Genomic DNA, 25,000 nt, shown 5'->3' with positions numbered 1-25,000 from the left:
AACTTTCCTCTGGCTATTCGTGGTCTTTTCTGGTTCCATACAAATTTTAGGATTATTTGTCCCATTTCTTTGAAAAAAGTGGATGGTATTTTGATGGGGATTGCATTGAATGTGTAGATTGCTCTAGGTAGCAAATGCAAACAATTATAAGTACATATTATGAGCAAATATATGCCAGCAAATTAGATAATCTGGAAGAAATGGATGCATTCCTAGAGATGTATAAACTACCAAACTGAACCAGGAAGAAATGGAAAACCTGAACAGACCCCAAATCACTAAGGAAATTGAAGCAATAATAAAAAATCTCCCAACAAGAGCCCAGGGCCAGATGGCTTCCCAGGGGAATTCTACCAAACATTTAAAGAAGAATTAATACCTATTCTTCTGAAACTGTTCCAAAAAACAGAAATGGAAGGAAAACTTCCAAACTCATTTTATGAGGCCAGCATTACCTTGATCCCTATATCAGTCAAAGACCCCATCAAAAAGGAGAATTACAGACCAATATCCCTGATGAACATGGATGCAAAAATTCTCACCAAAATACTAGCCAATAGGATCCAACAGTACATTAAAAGGATTATTCACCACGACCAAGTGGGATTTATTCCTGGGCTGCAAGGTTGGTTCAACATCCACAAATCAATCAATGTGATACAATACATTAATAAAAGAAAGAACAAGAACCATATGATCCTCCCAATAGATGCAGAAAAAGCATTTGACAAAGTACAGCATCCTTTCTTGATCAAAACTCTTCAGAGTGTAGGCATAGAGGGTACATACCTCAATATCATAAAAGCCATCTATGAAAAACCCACAGCGAATATCATTCTCAATGGGGAAAAACTGAAAGCTTTCCCCCTAAGGTCAGGAACACTACAGGGATGTCCACTATCACCACTGCTATTCAACATAGTCCTAGAAGTCCTAGCCACAGCAATCAGACAACAAAAAGAAATCAAAGGCATCCAAATCGGCAAAGAAGAAGTCAAACTCTCACTCTTTGCAGATGAAATGATATTTTATGTGGAGAACCCAAAAGACTCCACCCCAAAACTGCTAGAACTCATACAGGAATTCAGTAAAGTGGCAGGATATAAAATCAATGCACAGAAATCAGTGGCATTCCTATACACCAACAACAAGACAGAAGAAAGAGAAATTAAGGAATCAATCCCATATATAATTGCACCCAAAACCATAAGATATCTAGGAATAAATCTAACCAAAGAGGCAAAGAATCTGTACTCAGAAAACAATAAAATACTTCTGAAAGAAATTGAGGAAGACACAAAGAAATGGAAAAATGTTCCATGCTCATGGATTGGAAGAACAAATATTGTGAAGATGTCAATGCTACCTAGTAGATTGTTTTCATTCATACATGATGAAAAGGATTCCAAACAGGGGGAACATCAAGGGCACAGGGAACTGAAAGCACATGGTACGTTGGTAGATGTAGAAGGGGATTGGAGCCTAGGGCATAAACAGAAAAGGTGATGACAGCAGGAAACAAGGGCAATGATGGTTCTGTGAAATTTGGACATGGCTCTACTTTTACAGGCAATGGGGATCCAATGAAAGATACGAAGTGTAGTGATACCGTGCTCAGATCTGCACTTTAGAAAACTGCTCTGTGTCAGTGCCCAGGGAACAATGGAATTTGGTGAGATAAGAGAGAGGACGGAAGACTGACTAGACTATTGAAATAGTTCAGGACAGAAAGAAAGGGCCACATTAGTCCAGGAGTGTTGTGAATTAAGGGATGAATTCAAGAAGCTTTTCAGAGACTAAATTAATTGGATTTGGTGATAAATTATGTGTAGGAAAGTAAGGAGAGGAAGGAATTTCAATGACACATAGGTCTTGTCTTGGGTCTCTAGGTTTATGGTTGTACATTTATTAATATAGGAAGCAGAGGAAAAGAATTGGTTTAGTTCTGGACCCATGAAATTCTAGATGGACCTCTTAGATTTAGATTTGAATGTCTCATAAGCAACTTGAAATATATATAAGAGCTCAGTACTGGTCATAAAGTAGGCATTCAATAAATATTTTCTCTATTTTGCAACATTTTAAGTGAAATGAAACTAGGCCAGCCTAACTTGTCCCACTTGCAATATGTTTCAACTATTCAAAAAAAAAAAATCCTCTCACAATTATATCACACATTATTCATGCATTGGATAATACATTCGGTCTCTGAGCCCAGCTGCCAGTGTTAAATTCTATGCTACACAACATATCTGTGGCCCACACTAAAATCAACAGTATGATGAGAGAGAAAATGGCTCTGAATTATCTCCCTGATAGAATCCCTATTGGGCTGCCACTTTCCTTTGGCACAATTTAAAAAGGCTTACTTTCACTTCATTTTGATAAATGTTTAACTATCATCCTCAAATTAGAAAATCTTTAATTCAGATGTAATCATGAAAAATACCATACATAAAAAAGAGAGATGTGGCAATGAAAAATTCATTCAGGATCGGGCCTAGGAAACAGAGAGGCATGATTTATGCATTCTTTGAGCTAATACTTTGTTATGATTCTAATGGAGTTGCTTGCATAGCTATTTTGTAAGACAAATGGGAAAAGTACTTATACATAGTTTTGCATTAGGACAAAATATAATTCTGTTTAATTCATTTAATAATCGTGGTATGATTAAATAATCCATACAAACTACTAACTGTGCTTTATAAAGTCATATTCAAAGAAACTCCATGAAAATTTGTGGTATGAAAGAAAACATTTTGTAATAAGAAGTTCCCTACTCTTTGAGCTAAAGAGAAGATACTGGTATTACTTGTTCATTATAAAAAGGCTCATACCACTCATGAATTTTGAAAATCTTTTTTGACTGATGAGAATTAGTGAAAGCATTTCATGAATTCTGTATGAGTTTACATTATAAGTTAATAGAATATAAAGTATGCTTTTCTTCCCATTTACATATTGATTTATTGCTTTGATATCAAATATATCATTAAATAATGTAAACATAGTTATAAAACAAATTGTTAAATACCTGAGTATGAGTTCCCTGACAAAACAAGGAAATTATGTGTATTTGAGAATAGTCATTCTTATTTATACAATTGTGCTTCTTTCTTAGTGTGTTTATCTAGAAAGAAATGTTACATATTAAACTAAATTATGTCTAAGATTCTTAGTCTGTTTCCTATTCTTAATACCAATAACCATGAACTTCAGAGAGAAAAGCCTCATTATTAATAGCAGCAGAATTCATCAATGTAACATGGCCATTTATTTCATTAATCCTGAAATCCCACATAGTAGTAATATTATTACTATTTTTTAAAGATTTTATTTATTTATTTTAGACAGAGAGAGAGAAAGTGAGTGCACACTCGAGCAGCTGAGAGGGGTGAGGGACAGGGAAGAATCTCAAGAATCTCAAGCAGCTCTGTGGTGAGTATGGAGACCCACGCAGGGCTTGATCTCATGACCCTGCAATCGTGACCTGAGCCGAAAACAAGAGTCTGACGCTTAACTGACTGAGCCACCCAGACGCCCCAGTAGTAATATTATTGACCCAATTTTACAGTCAAGAAAAATGAGAATTAGAAAAAATAAATACTTTTCCCCAACATCATATATCTATAATTGGCAGAGTGATTGTCTTGCCCTCAAGTGTATATATTAATTCAGAGTTTAAACCTTAATATCTACTCTCTATCCCAAAACGTGCTAAGAAAAAATAGGATGCTGATGCAGGATGGTCATGCTTCTGACCTTCTATCAGCAGGATGTGTTCTTTGTGTTATGCCACATGAATGAGAATGAACTTCAGTGACCCATGTACAGTCTCAACCTGATTCCTGTTAGCCACTAGCCATCTAAGGGTCAGATCTGGAGGTGGTGTCTGCAACATTGGAGGAGCATTGTTTGTGACTTAGCAGAAATAACAATGAATAAGAAGTCAGAGTCTCCAACTTCTATTCCTGATTCTGTCACATGACTTTGGTTCATGTTTAGACCAGTTAGACCAGCTGGCCACTCTGGATCTCTCTTTCCTTGGCTGACATGCAGATTGGAGAGATAGTCTCCCAGCCTCTGATGCTTTTGTTTATACAGAACCAATTGGCCAGACCAAGATTTAATGCACATCCTTGGCCTTGCTCTTGGAATGAAAGGAGAACTTCTACACATAAAGTGGTTTGCATGGTAAAAGAAGACAATGGTATGTTCCAAAGTTTAAAATAGATGTTAAATGATGAGAAGAAAGATGGTTTGGTTTTAAAACTTAGACCCTGGGTCAGGATTTAGATGGTGAATAATTCCAAACAAATTTATTTTTTTCATAATACTATTTTAGTTAGTCTCCATACATAGCCTCATATTGACTTTGAGATCAATGGGCCTAGTGTCATGCCCATCATCAAAACCATTGCTCAAAATGTCCTAACACAGTAAGGCAAGGCTTAAAGTAATATGTGATTGTGCTATTGGTGAAACCTGGAAACAAATACTTGATTAATATTAGACTGTGCCCTGCTAGAGAATCTAAGTGGAATATTGAGGAAGAGGCCCACTTCTAGGAAGTATGGATCACTTAGCTGAGAATCAAAACCGGAGAGCTCTTAATTCCACCTGTGATTTTTTAATTTAACTGGCTTAAAAATGTGCTTACAGTTTCTTTATTAGAATACAGACATGTTGTTCATGTACTATCACAGAGAAATTTTTCTTATACAGTAGGCATAATATTAATGTAATAAAGGAAATTATAAAATAACTACAAAATAATATCAATAATTCAGTTCTATTTATTACTGCTTATTTGAAACTTTAAAGAAGAAAAAGACTTTCACAGTTTCATTCAGGTGTGTGTACCAAGGCAACTATAAACAGACAGAATTCCTTAAATATAGAAAAACAGAAATTAATCTTTTCAAGAGGAATGTAAGGAATAATATTCAAGAACCTATCCAGAGGGGCCAGGGTGGCTCAGTCGGTTAAAAGTCCAACTCTTGGTTTTTGCTCAGGTCATGATCTCAGGTTCATGGGATCAAGCCCTGTGTCAAGCCTGCCCTCAAACCCCACCTCGAACCCCACATCAGGCTCCACACTCAGAGGGGGAGTCTGCTTCTCTCTCTCTGCCCATCCCCCTGCTCATAGGCTCTCTCACTCTCTCTAAAATAAGCAAATAAATCTTAAAATAAACAAACATATCCAGATGCTCTATATCTTATGAATTATTCTTAACAAGTCTGTAGGTAACACTTTCCTTATGCTCTCTGAGCTGTTTCTTTTTCTTTTCTTTCTTTCTTTCTTTTTTTTCTTTTTTTTTTTAAGCTCTGTTTCTAATGGAATATACACATTCACCATGTAGATAGCTGCAAGGTTTCTGATCCTAACATTATGATTTTCCAGTTCAGTAGAAAAACTACCAGTTAATTGTTTTGTTTGAAAATCCTGGAAATCAAAAGAAAAACAATAGTTTCATATATAGTAAAGAAAGCATATTTCAGAAATTCTATTGATATGGGGAAGAAAATCTTTGAAAATTGATGAAATTTTGAGGACCCTCTCAAGAGGACTCTATCCTGTTCATGAAATAGTAGATGCTAAAGCAATAAAGTCATTGGTTAATGCTTAGTTTTTTTAGGTCCTATAGGGAAGGCATCATTCTATGCTTCTTCCAAATAAATAAAAACTGATTCTATTTTAGCATTTTCACTGTCACTAGTGTCAATTCTACATCTCCAAACTAAAACAGTGATAGGTAGTCAATCATCAGAGTACTCAAAATTTGTCATCTAAAACCTTCATACAACTTAATTACGTTTTCTACTATTGTTCTTGCTATAAAGAGTATCAGAGTAATGATCCAAACCAACATTTTTATCTCACATTTCCTAGCACTTGTGATTTTCAAGACCTTACTTTCTCTTCCATTTCATCAACCAGTGCAGGATTTCTCACAGGAGTGCTGTGGACACCTTATACAGGAGCACCCCACAGTGTTTAAATGCCAATCACAGCCCCACCAGCACAACTACAATTGCCCCCACATGCTGCTCAACACTGGTTGAGACCCTCTGCTATATTTCTTGGAACCCCCCCCCAAGGCAGATCCAAAGTTACCGTCTCTTCTGTAGATTGTTCTTCCCTCCTTGTTCCTCTTTTAATTCCAGTGGAATTAACTGTCATCTTCCTCACCACACTGCAGGTAGGTTAATTTGTTCCTTCTCTCTCTCCCATTTTTTTCTCCCTTTTCCTCCCTCCCTCTCTCTGTGTTTTCTTCCCTCCTTCTCACTCTTGCTCTCCTCTTCCTCTGTTTTTTTCTCTCCCTCACTAACCTATCTCTAGTCTCTGAGCCAATGGAGGACAAGAACAGTGTGGTGTTCACCTTTGTTTCTGCAGCATACACCAAAGTGTCTGACACAGAGTAGACATTCAATAAATGTTGTTAAATTGAATCAGATTGCTCTGCTTTATAAAGGCCTGCAGGCTTTTCCAATCCAGAAGTATTTTAATCATGCCAATTGGCGTCCATCTAATTGCAACTCTGAAGCCAGACCTGGCAGGCACCAGAATAACTTACAGAACTTTTAAAAATACAGCTTTAAGGGCCCCACTCCATATCTACTGAATCAAAATCTGCTGTAGAGAAGCCTGAAAAATGGTATTTTGACAAATTTCTACAAAAGAAATGGTATTTTGAAAAATGCCAATCTTCTCCTACACCATGGCTTTTAGTAGAACTTTTTAATTTCTTTGTACTATTAGGCAAATCAGGAGCTCCTCCCTAGGAAGAGCTCAGATCCTATTCTATTTCACAGAGCAATGTGCAGGAAGTAGGGTGACTTGAAAAGCATTCACAAAACAAACGCATTGAGTTAGCATACATTTTTGACTGCTTCAAATAACAAAAGTATACTGAAAAGCTGCTATTGAGACAGCAACTTAAATTATTCAAGTATATGGCGAAAATGCTTGATAAAGATAAAAATTCTAAAATATATTTTCTCCTTTTCTGTGAATATGTTTAAAAGTAAACACACTTCTAACAATTAAGATGCTTGGCAGCCATTTCCAGTTACATTTATGTTGGAAATATTCCTTTTGCATAGCCACTTATATATTGTTCTTTTTACTGTGCCAAATAGAATTTTCAATGCCAATGTGGGCCATGGAATTTGCATTTGAACACGGACTAGTGGAAACCTAAGTCACCCTTTCCCTTCTCTTCCATGTTGGAAGATATCAATATTCCTTCAGTCAAGATACCTCTAGAATAAAATCTTTAAAAGGCAGGGAGGGCACCTAGGTGGCTCAGTCAATTTAGCATCTGCCTTTGGCTCAGGTCATGATCCCAGAATCCTAGGATCGAGCCCACTCAGCGAAGAGCCTGCTTCTCCCTCCCCCTCTGTTCCTTCTCCCCCTCATGCTCCCCCTCTCTCTTTCTCTCTCTCAAACAAATAAATAAAATCTTCAAAAAAAAAAAATACCTCTAGGGTAATCATGTTTTTGTCTAGTTATATTTTAAATGATCAGTACAAAAAAGGCTGTGAGATTGGGATGCTATTGGGGGATAATGGCTAGGAAAGCCAAGAAGGCCTAAATCTACCCTTGCACCAGCCACTTCTCCAAGTGAGGTCCCAAAAGGAGATATAAATACAGAGAAAATGGTAAACTAAAGCAAAATGCCACTTGAGTTTTGCTGAGAAGTGACAAACTCAAATATAGCTGCCATTAAAAGCATGGGACAGAGTACATGATTTAGGCTTAAGGAAGCTTCTCTCTTTTCTTTGAGCCAAAACCTAAATATGACCATTTTACCACTTTGAGCCCAGACATATGAGAGAGGATAATGAAGAGTGAGAGCGATAGGCTCACTAATGAGAAATGACTTGGCTTTCCCCTGGGTGGGTAAGAGATATCCTCGGCCTATTACCGTACTTGTTAGAGGGGGAAATATATTTACTGGAGATTGTCTGGACTTCTTTGCAACCTAGGTGAAGGGGGAAGATAAAACACCCTCCCTTCCCCACAAAAAGCAAATAGCCAAGATCTTTCCAGTTCAGGAAAAGATATTACCATAGAAAGGAGAATGAGGCAGGGTGTCTGCGAACTTCAGTGACACCAGTAAGCCAGCCTTTCTTGGGAATAAGAGGTGAAAAGCTGAATGAAGACCTCTTCTGAGGTGAAGAGAAAAGCCTCTAGCTCCAATCTCCTCTAGAGGCCTAAGGCTACTCACAAAATGACAGGCACCTTTCATAAGCTGCATATATAGAAATAAAGACCTATCAAATGAGAAAAAGCAAAGACTATTCAGAGCTTGTTATAGCAAGGGAGTCAGCCACCATCACTTGCATTCTGGTAGAAACTTGAAGGCAGGAAGAAGGATGGGAAAGCTTTATAGTGGAAAATAAGGAAGGCTTCAGGTATGCTTTGATTGGAGGCTCTAGGCATAGGGATGCTTCAGGCAAGCTAATTAGAAGTGGAGCATCTTATGTGATTGGTTAGAGATGCATATTTAGCTCTCTCTTGTAGGTCCTAACCTGGAAGTGGGAAAAATAACTAGAAAAGCTATCAGTTATTAATCAAGTCCTGGCCATTTTGGTCTGATCGCTATGGAAGTTACAGTTTGACTTCCTGAATTCTTACTGGAGAAAGCCGTCTGACTTCCTGTAGATTTGACTTGGCTTCCAGGACTGGTTATTAAAGATAAGAGGTTGGTCTCCTGAGCAGATTGCTGCATTTTTGGGTCAGGCTTCTATTTTTTTTAAAAGATTTTTTATTTATTTATTTGACAGAGAGAGACAAACCGAGAGAGGGAACACAAGCAGGGCGAGTGGGAGAGGGAGAAGTAGGCTGCCCGCCGAGCAGGGAGCCCGACGCGGGGCTCGATCCCCAAACCCTGGGATCACGACCCGAGCCGAAGGCAGACGCCTAATGACGGAGCCACCCAGGCACCCCTCAGACTTCTATTTTGATACGTTGTTGGCCATTATCTGTTTGTATATTCAGTCTTCACTTATAATCATGCTACCATTCAAAGAGTGTTGGGGATCAACTGTGAGCTTGTTAAAATTGCAGAATATCAAGCTCCTCCCCAGATCTTCAGAATCAGAATCTATCAAGTGATTCTTATGCAAAGTAACAGTTGAGAAACAACTGGGTCATAATTCATCCTCTTTGTACCATAGGCAGGTACTATCTCCATTTTAAAGACAAGGAAATGAAGGTTTAGAGGGCTTTAGTGACTGACCCAAGAATGTGTCTAGTAGGTGGCAGAGCTAGGATATGAACCCAGTTGACTGCCAACCTCTGCCATTTGTACTCAACCTGAACGTAATCATATTCTCAACAGATGAAGAACTAATAAGTGCCATGAAGTGACGTAGTACTGTGTGCCAAGTGGGACTACAAGATAAATTCTTCCTAACAAGAAGCACTGGGCAATGAAATGAAGTGTCTTTGCAGGCTTTGGTGAGGTCTCATTTAGGGCCATCAAGGTTAGTGAGCATTAGGTCCTCGAGGCAAGGACATTCCTGCTGTTAGAAAAAAATTCTCAGAGGGTCTTCACTGGAGCAGACTATTGAACTTTGACACATGACATTTCTTCCTTTTCATAGGAAATAAATGGAATTATAACCTATGATCATTATTGTTAAGCAAGACATATCCTTTCACAGAAAATAGAATTATACAGACTGCAACAAAGGTAGAATTGTGCATTGTACACAAAATTCCTGAATTCCTTCTTTGTCCAGAAATAATGTTTTTAGCTTTTTTGTTCTATATTTTAAGGCATAAAGACTTACCAGAGATGTCCTAAAGAGTTAGAAACTTGTGATTATATCTCACCATTGAAACTGCCTCAAATACAATTAGAAAGTTATAAAAGTGTGTCATCAAAAAACCAATAGTTTGTGCCTCTAGTGAGGCTCTAATAGGGATGGAAACATTTTCTTGCCTCTGAAACAGGGATTCAGTCATGTCCAAGAAGCTTGACTGGGTTGTAGCCCGACCTCTCCAGCTTCCCAATGGCCAGGTGAGTTATAGCAGCTCCTAGAATCACCACAGGTGAGTATTAATGGTTAATTAGCAAAGATTGATGTCATTTGAAGTTTCAAATGAAAGTAGGGGTCACTGTAGGTAGGATTTATTCTTGTTTCTGTCTCTCTTTGCTTGTTCTACCTATACTAAGGCAAGAAATGCAGTCAGTACATACTTATTTTTTTAAATAAATTGTTACATATTTTTAAGAAATGTGATAAGAAAAGACTTTTTCTCTAAATTTTTGTGTAACCATATTTGGGAACATATTTATAACCAAAGCACGACCCTTCACCTGATGACAACCCTTAGAACATTAGGTATAAAGACTACAGAAATAAGTAATATAAAAGGCAATGATCACAAAATCCATCAGATGATGGCAAATGCCAACCTTTTTATTCTTTACTACAAAATATATTCAAAGATACTTTAAACATTTTGTTTTTATTGAATCCCAGTAGACAAAAACCAAAATCTGATTTTGGATAAATAAAGATCCAGATGAATGGTCTATTTGACAAAGAAACACAACACAGTCTATTAAGTAAACTTTTATAACGAAATTGGAACACAGTTTAATTGATATACCAGTCTTAAGTAACAATCCACCAGTAAGAGTTAAGAAGGAAAAGAGGAATGTTCTTTTTTTTTTTAAAGATTTTATTTATTTATTTGTCAGAGAGAGAGAGAGCACAAGCAGGGGTGGGGGGCGGCAGGCAGAGGGGGAAGCAGGCTCCACACTGAGCAGGGAGCCCGATGCGGGAACTCGATCCCAGGACCCTGGGATCATGACCTGAGCCAAAGGCAGACACTTAACTGACTAAGCCACCCAAGCATTCCTAAAAAGAGGAGTGTTCTAATATATAAGTAAACATATAATTATTTCCTGAATACAGTTTTAGGTTTTCATTCTTTTTCCAAAGGATGTGCAATCTCACTCTTAACTTACAGGACAAGACATTAAGAACAAGAAAGCCATTTCACTTCCTTTTGAGATTCAAGACCTTACCTAGGACATTGTGTTGTGATTCATGTTTTATTTGTACAGAAACCTCAACACTGTGAGGTTGTAGAGACTTTGGGTGTTATTTTTCATGCATCAGAATACTAACCTATAGAGATAACAGACCTAGAGGTGGACAAAGTAGAAAAAATTCTCTCAGTCATGTCTTCCAAAAATCTATGAGAGATGTTCATGGAATCCCAGGCTTATGTGGAACTTAGTTCGAAAATGACGAAAAAATGTGGCAGCTGAAAGTAATCGAGTCCCTTTAATTTATAACTCTGTCACATGCAAAAAAAACCTGCATGTATTCTTTAAAAATTTTAAATGCCTCCCAAACATTATAATCCAAGTATTTGATATACTTTTTGTATTTTAATGTCTTTTTAAAAATTAAATATATAGGGACGCCTGGGTAGCTCAGTCGGTTAAGCGTCTGCCTTTGTCTCAGGTCATGATCCCAGCGTCCTGGGATCGAGCCCTGCATCAGGCTCCTTGCTCAGCAGGGAGTCTGCTTCTCCCTCTGCCTGCCACTCCCCCTGCTTGTGTTCTCTCTCTCTCTCTCTGACATAAATAAATAAACAAAATCTTTTTAAAAAATTAAGTATATATATATATATATGAACAAGACTATGGATAAAATATTTTTCCAAAGCAGACAGAACAGTAATGAAATTATAAAACAAGACACACAGAGAGTCAGAGAGAAAAGCTTTAGATCCTGGAATCTAAATGGGACCAAGCAAAAGTTATGGCCACACTCATTCCCGATGGGAAATGTTTATTATTAATGGGGAGGAAAGTGAATATAAATATAGCAGAGACATCATTTAACATTTAAGTTCCCCAAAATGACAGAAAGTATTTTAATTACAAACTCAGTATGCATCGCTTGCATTCATTAAAGAAGCCAAACTACAATGTTATTTTTTCTTTATGAAATTTTCCTTTTTGGTATTCAAACCCAGAGAAGGCATCATATTTCCACTTTGACTGCAAATTCAGTGGAGCTGAGGGATACTTAATAGGTACTTGTGGTGGTTTCAGGGTAAATTCAAAGAAAGTTGATGTCTTGGATGAGTCACAAAGCCAACATCTTTGAGTACAATGGAAAATGCTGTACATATGGTATGCATTTTTCCTATTGAGAGGATAGATATCCTAAAGTTCAGGAACATAGGAAGTAAATGGATATGCCGTTGGTTCATCTGTGTCTGTAGAGCAATAATTCATTTGTCCAGCACTTAAAATAATGTTTGGTCTTCTAAGCAACAGGTGTATAGTAAATTGGGCTAAAAAGTTGTAAAAATCTAGGTCTAATTTGGAGAATACATGTCTTACAATGGTTGTATTCCTTTCTATTTCTCAGAATAAAGTGATAAGGATTTTTTTAAAAGGTTTTAAGCCAGAACTTCTCATTGTTGCATTTAAAATTTAACCAGATCCACATATGGTATTGTTTCTTGATGAAATGAACTAAATGCTGACTATGAAAAATCAAGTGCGATTGCTTCAGGTGATACAAATTCTCTTCTTTAAAACTATTTCTCAAGAACACTCCTGCTAAACTAAGAAGCAACAAGACAAAGAGGGAGAAACACTGAGCAAAGAATCTGGTATCTCAGGTCCTTGCTACTAACAATTTATGTATTTCAGGCAAGTAACTCACTTCACCTTACAACCTCGGGAAATTATGTTAGTGTTTATCTCCAAAGTCCCTTCCAGTGCTAACGTTTTATGATCATATTATTTCTTGGATGTTTCATCTTTACCGTAGTAACAATATTAACAGCAACAATATTAATAATAGCAACAATAACAAAAATGAGAGAGGCATTGGGGAATAGTTGGAAGAACACAATAGGAGTCAGGCAATGTACATTCTAATTATTCTCTCTCAGAAGATTGTGAAATGACCTAGAATGAGATGCTTCTCTGGGTCTAAGTTTCTTTTTTCTCGCTAGGACAAGTAAAATCCTTTCCCAACCAACTTCTACATAACTCTAGGATTTCACATATGTGCTTCATTCAAAACCACACAGATACACATACACACACACCTTTACATATGTAATAGCTGAAAAGAAAAACAAAGCAATACATTGGCCTAAATATGTATTTTTTCCTAATCAATACCAGAGCCCATCCACTCACTGATCAGTACTGCTACATTATCTTGTTTCATATTGTCTCCAAAAGAAAGCATGCCCTGCCATTTCTATTTAATCGAAGAGTATCCTGAGATTTTTAGCAATCTGGCTTTAAGTATATGTTCCTACAAATACTTTTATAATGAGCCATGTGGAAAGGAATTGTGCAATTTCAAATATTCATTTTATCAAAAGTGCCTCTCTGTTTTTACTGACTTTACAGAAATTGAAGTTATAAATGAAAATGATACTAATAATAATGCTTTTTATTTTATGTATTACGATTCCTTGGAAAGTGTTATGTGACTGAAAGATTCATATTTTTAAGCTTGAATATCTTGAATAAATGATTCTATAAGTTCTCTTTTACTTCCAATCTTGAACAATTTTAAACAATTGGCCAGAGATCTAAAAGTTATCTTAAATTAGACACAGAAAAGGCAATGTTTATATTCCCTGTCAAAGGTAGTTGCCTGCTGAGTTTCTTGTAAAGCAACTCTCAATCTAGAAAATGTCATTCTAATTTTGGGACAGTCCTGACAAAAATCCAAAGTCTTTATTGATAAAGGATCCTTTTCAATCCATAATGAAAATTCTGTTCATTCTAAAGTGAGCTAGTGGTCTCTTCTAGTGGAAACAGAAGAGCTGACTGGAAGCCAGCCTTCATGTGGGGAAGAAACATGCCCATCATGCTAAGGATATTAGTGAGACCAATTCCTTTAGAGTAGCGGAAGGTGGCAAATGCTTTCCTATGCTATTGTTCCAGTGGGGAGAAATGGGGTGATCTTTGCTTCTTTAAGCTCAATGAAATAATCATGCATCATTTGTATAAGGTTTTGTGCACACTGTACTTTGTTAAATTATATTAATGATTTTGGGCTACCTTGTCTATTGAGTGGGCAAATTCCCATGAAATGAGAGACAAGAGTTAGTGTAGAATGGAAATGGAAGTGAGGGGATGGATAATAAAATTATTCTCTCCTTTTTAGAGAAATTGGGGAATAAAGTAGGAGCAGTGTAAATGACAAGCTCCTGGATTATACTTAATTCCCCATTGGATTGGTTCAATCCTAGAAATTTGTGAATGAAAACCCTTGTTTGTCTTACCCTTATTAAACAATTCATTTTCTTCTTTTTGTATTTCATTATTTCTAAGAGTATCTCCTGTTATGCCATTATGGGTCTGTCCATCTATGACTTTTGGAATATCTCCTTTTTCAAAGCTCAACTCAAATGCCACCCACCTATTAACAGGTTGTTTTAATTCCCCTCCAGGTCTAATTTCTATCTCTTTTATAAAACCAATCAAAGCTCTAGTAGTGATATTAATATGTCTTTAATGTTTTATAACATTATCATTTCAGGACAAAAAATGCATTTATATATTCCAAAGATTGGAACATTGCAGAGAGAATGAAAGAATGAATGAAGCCAAAGAATAATCTGATAAACTAAATAAAAAAGTTCAGTTCCAAAAAATTTGTAAAATAGCCACATTTCTGAAAGAGTACATAGGAGTATTTCAGATGGTCTCCCACAAGGAGCAGGGACTTGTGTGCTTTTGTAGAAAAGTAGCGACTGCAACTGGAAAGGAACACCCACCCTGTGACTCAAGCTTCTCATGTATCCACTGCAGGGGTCTGGGCGTGTTTCTCCTCTAAGTAGACCGAGGGAAGCCCCCATCCCCCCCACCCCCGCCCCTGCCCCGGCACCTTTAACACCACAGGAATCCTATACAATGAAGGAAAAGGAAGTGAATGAATGAGGCAATGCCAAAAATGCACATTTATTCCTAGTACTTTAGTTTAGAAAGAGTTCATAAAGTTTCTAATGCTCATTTTGAGTTGTCTAATGAAGTGCTTCATTTTTAAAAGTTATTTGTTATGCCGTGACTGATCCAAAACATATCTTCACATCTGCTACCCTGTAAGTAGCTGTATAAGAAGTTGTTTTTCTGGTTTCCCTGAGATTAAGGTCTGAGGATGATTTCTGTCTCCAGTCCATTCCTGTAAATATGAAACTGCAGTCAAGCATTGCACATTTATGTCTCTCTGAGAGCAGGTGGAGGTGAAGTAAACCAGATGAGCTTCAGGCCCTTTTTATTCAGTCTGGTTTGTTTGCTTCTTGGTATCCAGATTACCCTAAGTGACATGATTCAAGCTGAAGTTTTCACTGAAGTTCTCATATGATTTTCTTCTCAGACTTGAAAGCAAAAGCATAGCAACATGAAGAAAATAGTGGTTACTGACCATGATTCTATCAACACCTTTCTCCTTTACACGTAAATGGGGGGTGAGGCAAATCACCCTTGTGATCTTGCCTTATTGAATGTAGCTATTCCAGGAAAGGTTGGGAGGAGGTGACTAAACACTTCATCAAAATCTACAGAGGCAACCAGTGCACAAAAGTTGCATCAAACATTATGTGATCATTTTCTTCTTAATATCTTCGCTTCCTAAGCTCGCTGGTGGCATTAGAGTGGTGTATGGCTTGAATAGCAATGTGTCGCCTTGTCTTGGAAGGGCTCGCAGTGTAATAGCAAGGATTATGGTCTGCCATTCCAGCTTATAGACGCTGTTAACCCCAAAGCAAATTGCAGTCTGTCTTGCTTTGGTTATTACATAGAAGTTTGACACTCAACCCCAAAGCAAACTGTAGCTCTAGCCTATTGTTATTTTTTGTTGTTGTTGAAGTTTGGAGTTCAACACTATTCTTTTTTCCCTTATAGGGAAAAAAGGAAACAAGTGCTCACTGTGAACCAAGTGCCTGAGCTTTGCCTAGATTTCCCAAGTCCAGTCTTGACTTACTAAATTGAAATCCTGAAGGGGGTGGTGTGAAATCTGCGGTTTTTAGTAAGTCAATTTCTTTATGTTATTCTTTCATGAACTACATTATGACAGACATTGGAAGATATATACTTAAAATCTTCATTCTGTTTGCTCTCATGCTTCCTTATGAAACTAACCAAGGTTGCATGAATAGCATCAAATCTTACACTCTCCTGCTGCCTAAGTCCAGTCAACAGATGTCTACACCAGCGCTCACAACCCCTCTCCACCCCCTTGTTGCTAGCTGCTGAAAGTATACTCCTACCTGACTCTGTGGCCAGGAGCTGTTGTGGATGAAAGCTGTTAAGTCGTGTAGTAAAGATAAGTGATGTCCCCCACCCCCTCCATAGTCCCTAGAAGAATGGATCACAGGTGACTCACAAGCTGTTTGATTGCCCATTTTTCTTTCTATTGGCCCAGTTCAGGCATCAGATTGCAGCTTGCCTGACTCCTATAAAGTGAGGCAGAGGTTGGAGGTTGGGAAGTCCTGGTAAACAATGGAAAGTATCCCTCAGGTTAACATGTTACCCTTTTTGTTAAAAGTCACAATTCCCCTCTTGTTTAAATTATAGGTCATTGAGATTATTGCTCATGCTTTCAATAAACCCAGTAAAAGGAAACATAAACTCACATGCTCTAGTGGGTAGGAGAAAATTACTAAAATAATAAGATGAAATGAGCAGAGGTTAAGGGAGGAAGCCCATGATTTTTAATAGAAACCACTTATGGCTTAAAGGATCCATTATGTTAGCTGTTTTTTTCAATTTTAGAACATTATAGTTGAAAGAGTCTCTTAGATAATTAAATGAGTTTCTTCTGTGACTTCTACCCTCTTTTTAAATATCTCAGAATTCATGAAGCTCATATTAAAAAGCATCCCATTTCAATACTTTATTATGCTAAGAAGTTTTTTCTTAGGTTGAGCCAAATTCTTCCCCTTTCTAGGTTCCACAGCTGGTTCTGGATCCACTTTATGGTGCACTATTATCAATGTTGGTCCTAGACCTACAGGATAAGTCCTTCATGTAATTGAACACAATGTTCAAGCCCATATCCTTAGATACAGCAAACATTCCTTCCTGGTGACATTTCCAAGTTCCCTGGCATCCTCATTGTGTTTGCCCCTGGAAAAGTGCATGTTTACCCATGTCTCTTAGAATGTGATCCTCTGAATTGAACAGAATGCACTAGGCATGGCTGGACATGTCCTGGACACTGTGTTTTTATAACACAACCTAAAATTTCGTTAGTTAGTTAGTTAGTTAATTGCAATCATCACAATAATATTTACATAGAACTTAAAAGTCAGCTAAAATGTTTAGGTCTCTCCTTACCACATACCACCTCCATGCTGGTATTTAGCCAAACCTCCCACATCTATACTGGTTCTTTTGTTAAATGTAAATGTATAACTAAATGCATTTACTGATAGGATTTAATCTATTTGTCTTGAGTAATTCAGTTCACAGAATGAATGATGATTCTTTTTTCCAGTATTTAAACTTTCCTTCCAGGCATCACACCTCAAAGGTAATAGACCTATTATTTTGGGGGAAAATATTATGTGAAGTAAATATTATTGGCAAATTTTCAGATTTTAAAAATATTCTCAAGATCTATTTATTACAAAAGATAAATAAACCAAGGTATTATTTACCAAATCATTTCTACTTGTTCATATATACATATATATATATATATAGAGAGAGAGAGAGAGAGAGAGAAATATACATATTAGGGATATATATAATATCTATTATATATAAGGGAATATATATACATTTATATAAAATGTTTATATATTTATAAATTTATAAACATATTTATATATAAATATAATATAAACATATATTTATACAGCATAGATATTCTATGATCCTATTCCTTTCTATGGTGTATATATATGACAGACGTATATATCATACATGAATCTATTTCAATTTAACTATCTCTGTCTTATGTCAGAGAGTATTTATACAATCCCATTTAAGTCCATCACAATTCAATAGTTATTGAATGCTTACAAGTAATGTATTTAACAAATATTTATTTAAACCTAACATAGTAACAGGCATAGGTGATAAGTATATACTGGTAAATAAAATAGTCATGGTATCTGGTCTCATGGAGCATTTAAGTTACATCTAGTGGTGAAGACAGAAAACCAACATACATGCAAAGCAATACATACACAATTACAATGTGTGATAAGCCTGACAATGTAAAAAAACCAGAAAAACAGGTTGAATGACCTACTTTAGTAGGGTGGTCTGTGTCCCTTTTTTAAACTAACCCCATACGAAGTATTCATTACCAATAAAAAAAAGCAATTCCATTTCTGTCATAGTTTCTAATGGCTATTTGGAACTATGCATCTGTTCAAAGGTTTTTGTGGCTATTTGAGTAAGCCTTAAAACACCATTATTATATAGTTTTGAGACAGACAATGTATTTGATCTGAGATATGGAAAAAATGATGGTTGAAATAATTCTACTGCCTTAAATAGGGTTCTGAGTTTTCAGTTTTTCTGTGGGATCCTTAGGAACAAACCCCGTAATTCATAATTGTAACCTTTTGGGTTTGTCATAAATTTATAGGTATTGCCAAATGATATCAATTTAGGAAACACATTACAACGTCTTGAAAACAGAGCTGTGCAATTATGTGATCATAGTTACATCCTTTGATGGTATTAGGTTTGCTAGGAATTTCTAGGCTGTGAGTAGTAGCAGTTTTCTGGAATTTCTTAAAGCCATCATTTGGCTGCCTCTTGCAAAGTTTGTTCCCAATAAAATAAGAATAAAGAAATAGTATTAGTTAACTTCATCTATTTTTATTAATGAAAATAAATGTACTGTGTCTGATCAGTTTGCTACCATGAAGGAAGAAGTGCTTATTCTGAGTTGATTTCACCTAATCAATAGCAGAGTTTGGGAAAAGCAATGACTTAGATTATATCTGGGAATTGGTGACCTGGTGGAAGAGAAACTAACCAGAGTCCAAGGAAGTAAGCAAACAGTCAAAGCTCAGGACTCCAGCAATAATGCCACATCAGAGAGCTTGTCTGAACAATGACATTGAAGATTCAGACTAGAATGGGTATGAGGAATTTGTCTAATTCTGGGACTAATGGAAGGGGGTAAGTCTTTAGAAATGAATAGAAAGATACAGGGGTTATCGGATACATAGCAAGTTCCAAGTCATTCCAAGAGTCCCTTAAAAACAGGAAGGTTGAGAAGTGAATCAGGCCCAGCCCACAGAAAATGGGACTAGTGATAAAATAGGCCCCAAGCTAGTAAGTAGAATTTAGGACTAGTCTCCCCCACTTCCTCAATAACTTCCTGTGCCTTGGCACAGGCAGAGAAATTTCTGGTAAGGAAGAGACCCACCCAGAAGTTAGCCAGAGCTAACCAAGTAGCTCTTTCCCTATTTAAGTGTCCAGTAAAATGTTTGTATGGACTACACAACTGCAGACCATGTTCAAGTCCATGGAGAAGTTGCATTCATGGTAGAAACAGTTGGGATCCTGGGTTTTAGGGAAATGGGTTGAACAGTGAAGCTTGGGGGAAAGACCAAAAGTCTGACCAAGTTTGAAAAAAGGTATAGCAGAATCAGTCCATGAACTGGCTTTAGGGACAAATGGAGGGAAGAGGGACAGTGAGATAAGGGCCAAAGTGGCAGGAGAGATATGATCTGGGCTAGTGAAAGAATAGACAACTCGAGAAATGCAGGAGAAAATTAATTAGGACTGAATTTTAAGCTCCCTCTCTTGAAGACTCCTTTCTGGGTAAGAAACACAAATATCAGGATTGAATGGACTCCATTTCTTGGTGATTAAATGCTAAGGAGGAATTAAATGGGATGCAGTTAGGTCTACTGATGGAGGCAGGGCACTGTTTACGTCAGAAGGGAGAAGCTCCATTAAGTTGGGATCCAGAGTGGCTTGGCCATCCACAGTAGTATTTAAAATAGGCTTCCACACTGGGAAAGTTTGTGGAGACAAATTGTCTGCATATTGTGTACAAAACTAAATACAAAAGCCTTCTGACATGGAGTTGAGAGAGATCAAGAACTAATGGCTCAGAGGGTCGTGGGGTAATAACAAGCAGACTGCATCTCAACCTACGCACTGGTGCTGGGAGCACTTTTGATTTGCTGATCTATGACTTCATTATTGGCTCACAGGGAGGGGCAAGTAGCCCCGGTTAGCTCATTTATTAATGGTACCCTCTGGAACAGGCTGGCAGGAAGCAAAGCCTGACAGTGACGATAAGCCATGAGGTATGATGTGGCTGAATTTTCAGGAAACTGACATTTGTGCAGAACTAACATCTGCATCATTTCCCACTTTTCCCTAATATGCTGGGCATGTGCACCTTGATAACTTGGTGGCAGTGGGAAATGGCATCTCCAAACATAAGTAAAGCAGAGGTTTTAATTGCCATCTTGTTGAAAGCAGGCAGATTAACGAATCACAGGGATCATGACAGGAATCATAATTACTCCCATACTTTGGGTTGAAGAACCATGTTCCAATCAATGAGGATATCCTTTTCCAATGATGTAGGTACATGGGGAGGTGAGGGAGGAACGGGCAGCAGAAAGATGAGCTGGTTCAATCCATACACTCAAGGCAGACATTCATAGAGAAATTGCAATGGGATCACCCTCACATCCAAGAATATAAAAACAAGCTTATAATAACAAAATCATGGCGGGGCGCCTGGGTGGAAAGTCAGTTAAGCGTCTGCCTTTGGCTCAGGCCATGCTCTCCGGGTCCTGGGATTGAGCCCCACATCGGGTTCCCTGCTCAGCAGGGAGTCTGCTTCTCTCCCTCTCCCTCTACTCCTCCTCCCTGCTTGTTCTCTCTCATATAAATAAATAAAATTAAAAAAAAAACGAAATCATGGTTTTCCACAAATTCTTCTATATCCATGTCCATACAACGAAGTGAAGAATTTAGAAAATTCTTTGTGCACATGGATTCTTCTAGACATAAAGCAACTTTGTAAATAATCAAATTTCATACATTTCAGATTTAAATCTTTATGGCATTGATTTGGGAGAACAGTTCAGTGTGAAGTGTATTTCCACAAAGACTGATACCATGCCACTCTCCACTCTAGAGAAGAGTATGGAGGTTCCTCAAGAAGTTAAATAGAGCTACCCTATGACCCAGCAATTGTACTACTAGGTATTTACCCCAAAGATACAAATGTAGTGATCCAAAGAGGCACCTGCACCCCAATGTTTATAGCGGCAATGTCCACAATAGCCAAACTATGGAAAGAGCCCAGACGTCCATCAACAGATGAATGGATAAAGAAGATGTGCTATATATATGCAATGGAATATTATTCAGCCACTAAACAAAATGAAATCTTACCATTTATATCGACATGGATGGAACCGGAGCATATTATGCTGAGCAAAATAAGTCAATCAGAGAAAAAAAATTATCATATGGTCTCATTCACATGAGGAATATAAGAAACAGCAAAGAGGATCATAGGAGAAGGGAAGCAAAACCGAATGGGAAGAAATCAGAAAGGGAGACAAACCATGAGAGACTTTTAACTATGGGAAAGAAACTGAGGGTTGCTGGAGGGGAGGGGAGTGGGGATGGGGTAATTGGGTGATGAACATTAAGGAGGGCATGTAATGTAATGAGCAATGGGTGTTGTATGCAAATGATGAATTACTGAACTCTACATCTGAAACTAATAATGTACTATATGTTGGCTAATTGAATTTAAAAAAAAAAGAAAGTAAAAGGTCAAGTCAATTACTTTTATCCAAAGAACAGAAAACAATAAACCAGTTTGTTTTTTCCCTCCAATGAGACTAGTTTTCATTCTATTAAAAGAATTTCAAAACAACACAAAAATATCTGGGTGAAGGAAAGAGACTATCTTATAATCTTATTGTCCTTATATCTAGTCTTATTGTTGTTCATTTTCTTCACAGATTAAATGAGGGGACAGCCATATTTACCAGAGTAAATTCAACTCTGAAGAAAAGCTAACTATGTAGCACAATTGGGTGTGTCCCCTCATGAGTAGGGAGAGAAGAGTAACATGATCTGACTGAAACCCACCAGGCATTCTTTATTAGCCAAAAATAAAATCTATTTTGCTTTTTTCTTTAGGTTAAGAAGTTGTAGTTCCTTAGTAAAAACACGCTTTTTTCTTAGAGTTCAAAAATTCAGCCAACATAAGTCATAAATCACAGTTCAAATGATTCCTGTGTAGTTGTCTAGTTATCAAGCTGTGACCTAAAGGTGCCCATCAGAGCCTGCTCATTTTTTGCCAAGTTAACCCACACATCCACCATGAACCAGGGATCACTCCATAATGATGAACCATAAAATCATGTCTATATGTTAGTCCTTTTGTATTCCTCTTCAACATACTCTCTAAACCAGATTCTGGTTTCAATCTGTTATTCATCCTCTAGAAATTATTCGTTTAATTTCCAGTGGAATCTGTTACTGATTTTTCAATGCATTACTATAATTCTTCTTATTCAAAATTTGTATAAAATAATATATTTTCATTTAAATCTAATTTGATACAAAAACAACTAAAACTAGGAAATGTCATGTTAAGTGGTAAATGTACCATAACTGCTTGAAAATTAATCCATCTCCAATTAAGAAACTGTGAAGCACATGGGCTATTATGCTTCATTGGTTTTGTATATGGTTTCAATAGTAACCTTATGTTCTCCCAACTTTCTGAAATGTGTTCAAGATAATGGCATAAGTTCATTTTTTCCTTCTTTTAAAATTCCTTTTATTTAAAAATAGGAACAACCAGAAAATCTTTAGATTTCTTCACTGAATTGCATAAAGATCAAGGCTGTTAATATGAGAGTTTAATATGTGACATCTACATCAATTACTATTAATTTATATTGAAAAATTTTTGAGCATTCCCAGACTCAAAAAATAACCTCTCTTAGGCTTTTCTTTTCTTTTTTTTTTTTTTAAAGATTTTATTTATTTACTTGAGAGAGAGAATGAGAGAGAGAGAGAGCACATGAGAGGGGGGAGGGTCAGAGGGAGAAGCAGACCCCCCGCTGAGCAAGGAGCCCGATATGGGACTCGATCCGGGGACTCCAGGATCATGACCTGAGCCAAAGGCAGTCGCTTAACCAACTGAGCCACCCAGGCGCCCTCTCTTAGGCTTTTCTTATACATTAGGACACATGTTGCTAATGGACATACAAAATAAATCAAGATAAAGTACAGATGCTCATAGACATGGTTCAAACCTACTGCCGAGTATAGTTCCGGGGAAGGAGCTTGGGGCACCACTCTCGCTGCTGGGGTGTACTCTGCTTCTATAAGTGCTCGCAGCCAAAAAAATGCTGAATGCTATTTTCACTTTTTTCCTTTTTTTTTTTTTTATAAAAGTGAAAATCTTTGGATTTCTTTCAGTTAGCAAAAACAGGTACTAACATAGGTCCTTCATAAAAGTGAAGTGGCATACTACAAACTTTCAAAAAGTGAGGGATAAAAAAAAGAAGAAGAAGATAGCAGGAAGGGAAAAATGAAGGGGGGGAAATCAGAGGGGGAGATGAGCCATGAGAGACTATGGACTCTGAGAAACAAACTGAGGGTTCTAGAGGGGAGGGGATAGGAAGATGGGTTAGCCTGGTGATGGGTATTAAAGAGGGCACATACTGAATGGAGCACTGGGTGTTATATGCAAACAATGAATCATGGAACACTACATCAAAAACTAATGATGTAATATATGGTGATTAACATAACACAATAAAAATAAATAAATAAACAAACAAGACAAAACAAACAAACAAAAAAAAGTGAGGGATACCTATACTTGAAGAATGTGGAAAAAGATTCCTGGTGGTTTGGGACCGCCCTTTAGGAAAACGGAATCTATCCCCAACAGCTGGTTATCGGGACATCTTACACTTCAATCATTTTTGGCAAGAAGAAATCTCCTCACATTTTCATTACAGTTCATAAGATTTATTTATGCTATGCCCCCAAAAAAGGCAAGTCATGCCAGAATATTGTCTTTGCTTACCCAGGAGAATAAATTTCAAAACACATAATCAAGGTGTCATAAGAACTTAATTTCTTCTTCACTTGTTCTTTTCAAGATTCGTTTTCTCCTTCAGAATTATGACTTCATTATGGCCCTATGCCATGCTCCTAGTCATTAGAAATATAAAAGAAAAACAAATATATCTGAATCCAAGCTTAGCACTGCATCTGTCTTTGTCTTATCTACCTCCATCCTCTGTCTTTTCAACTACCACCAGCTGGCCTTTTTTTCCTCCTGTCCTGATATATGATATCTGTGGGGTAAGGTTCATAAGTTAAACTTTAGTGTTAAGGCAAAAGTTTCAACAAAAAGGGTATTTCAAAAAAATAGAATCACTCAACAGCAGTTACTTACAGTGGGTGGGGAACAATTTTTCTAAGCTTCTAATATTTCCTTTCATGTGAAAGGAGCTGCAGTAAAGAAGGAGGAGGAATTGAACCTGGAGCCATAACTTTAGAGTTTGTGGAGCCTTTCTGGACTGTTTCCTGGAAGCCAAGCTGCCAATAGAGAGCTCTGCTCCTCTGAGTTATATGGCATCCATGCTGTACACATATGGAAGCTTATGTTGGTCAGCACTGCCTCACCCAGCAGACAAGTTATTAGGTGCACATCTGAGGATAAGAACCTAATGCCATCAGGAGCTAAGTCACATTCTCCAATATCACTTTTATTAATATAAAATTAACTTTTGGCCTCATTTATCAATTGGTAGACAACTTGAATGGGTAAAACAGTGGAATTCATTGAGCCTCCACAAATTCAATACTTTTCTCCCTCATGCATTACTCAGACTTTCAACTTCACCCTACCCAACCCATATTCAGTTTAGAACTAGGAGTCTGGAAACTCTCTTCATTTGTGTTTTGGGAATACCCAATTAATGATTAAATCCTTCA

Source organism: Neomonachus schauinslandi, chromosome 8 (assembly GCF_002201575.2).
Source record: "Neomonachus schauinslandi chromosome 8, ASM220157v2, whole genome shotgun sequence".
NCBI lineage: Eukaryota > Metazoa > Chordata > Mammalia > Carnivora > Phocidae > Neomonachus > Neomonachus schauinslandi.
The sequence above is the reverse complement of the archived record's forward strand: the minus strand, read 5'-3'. Positions refer to the sequence as shown.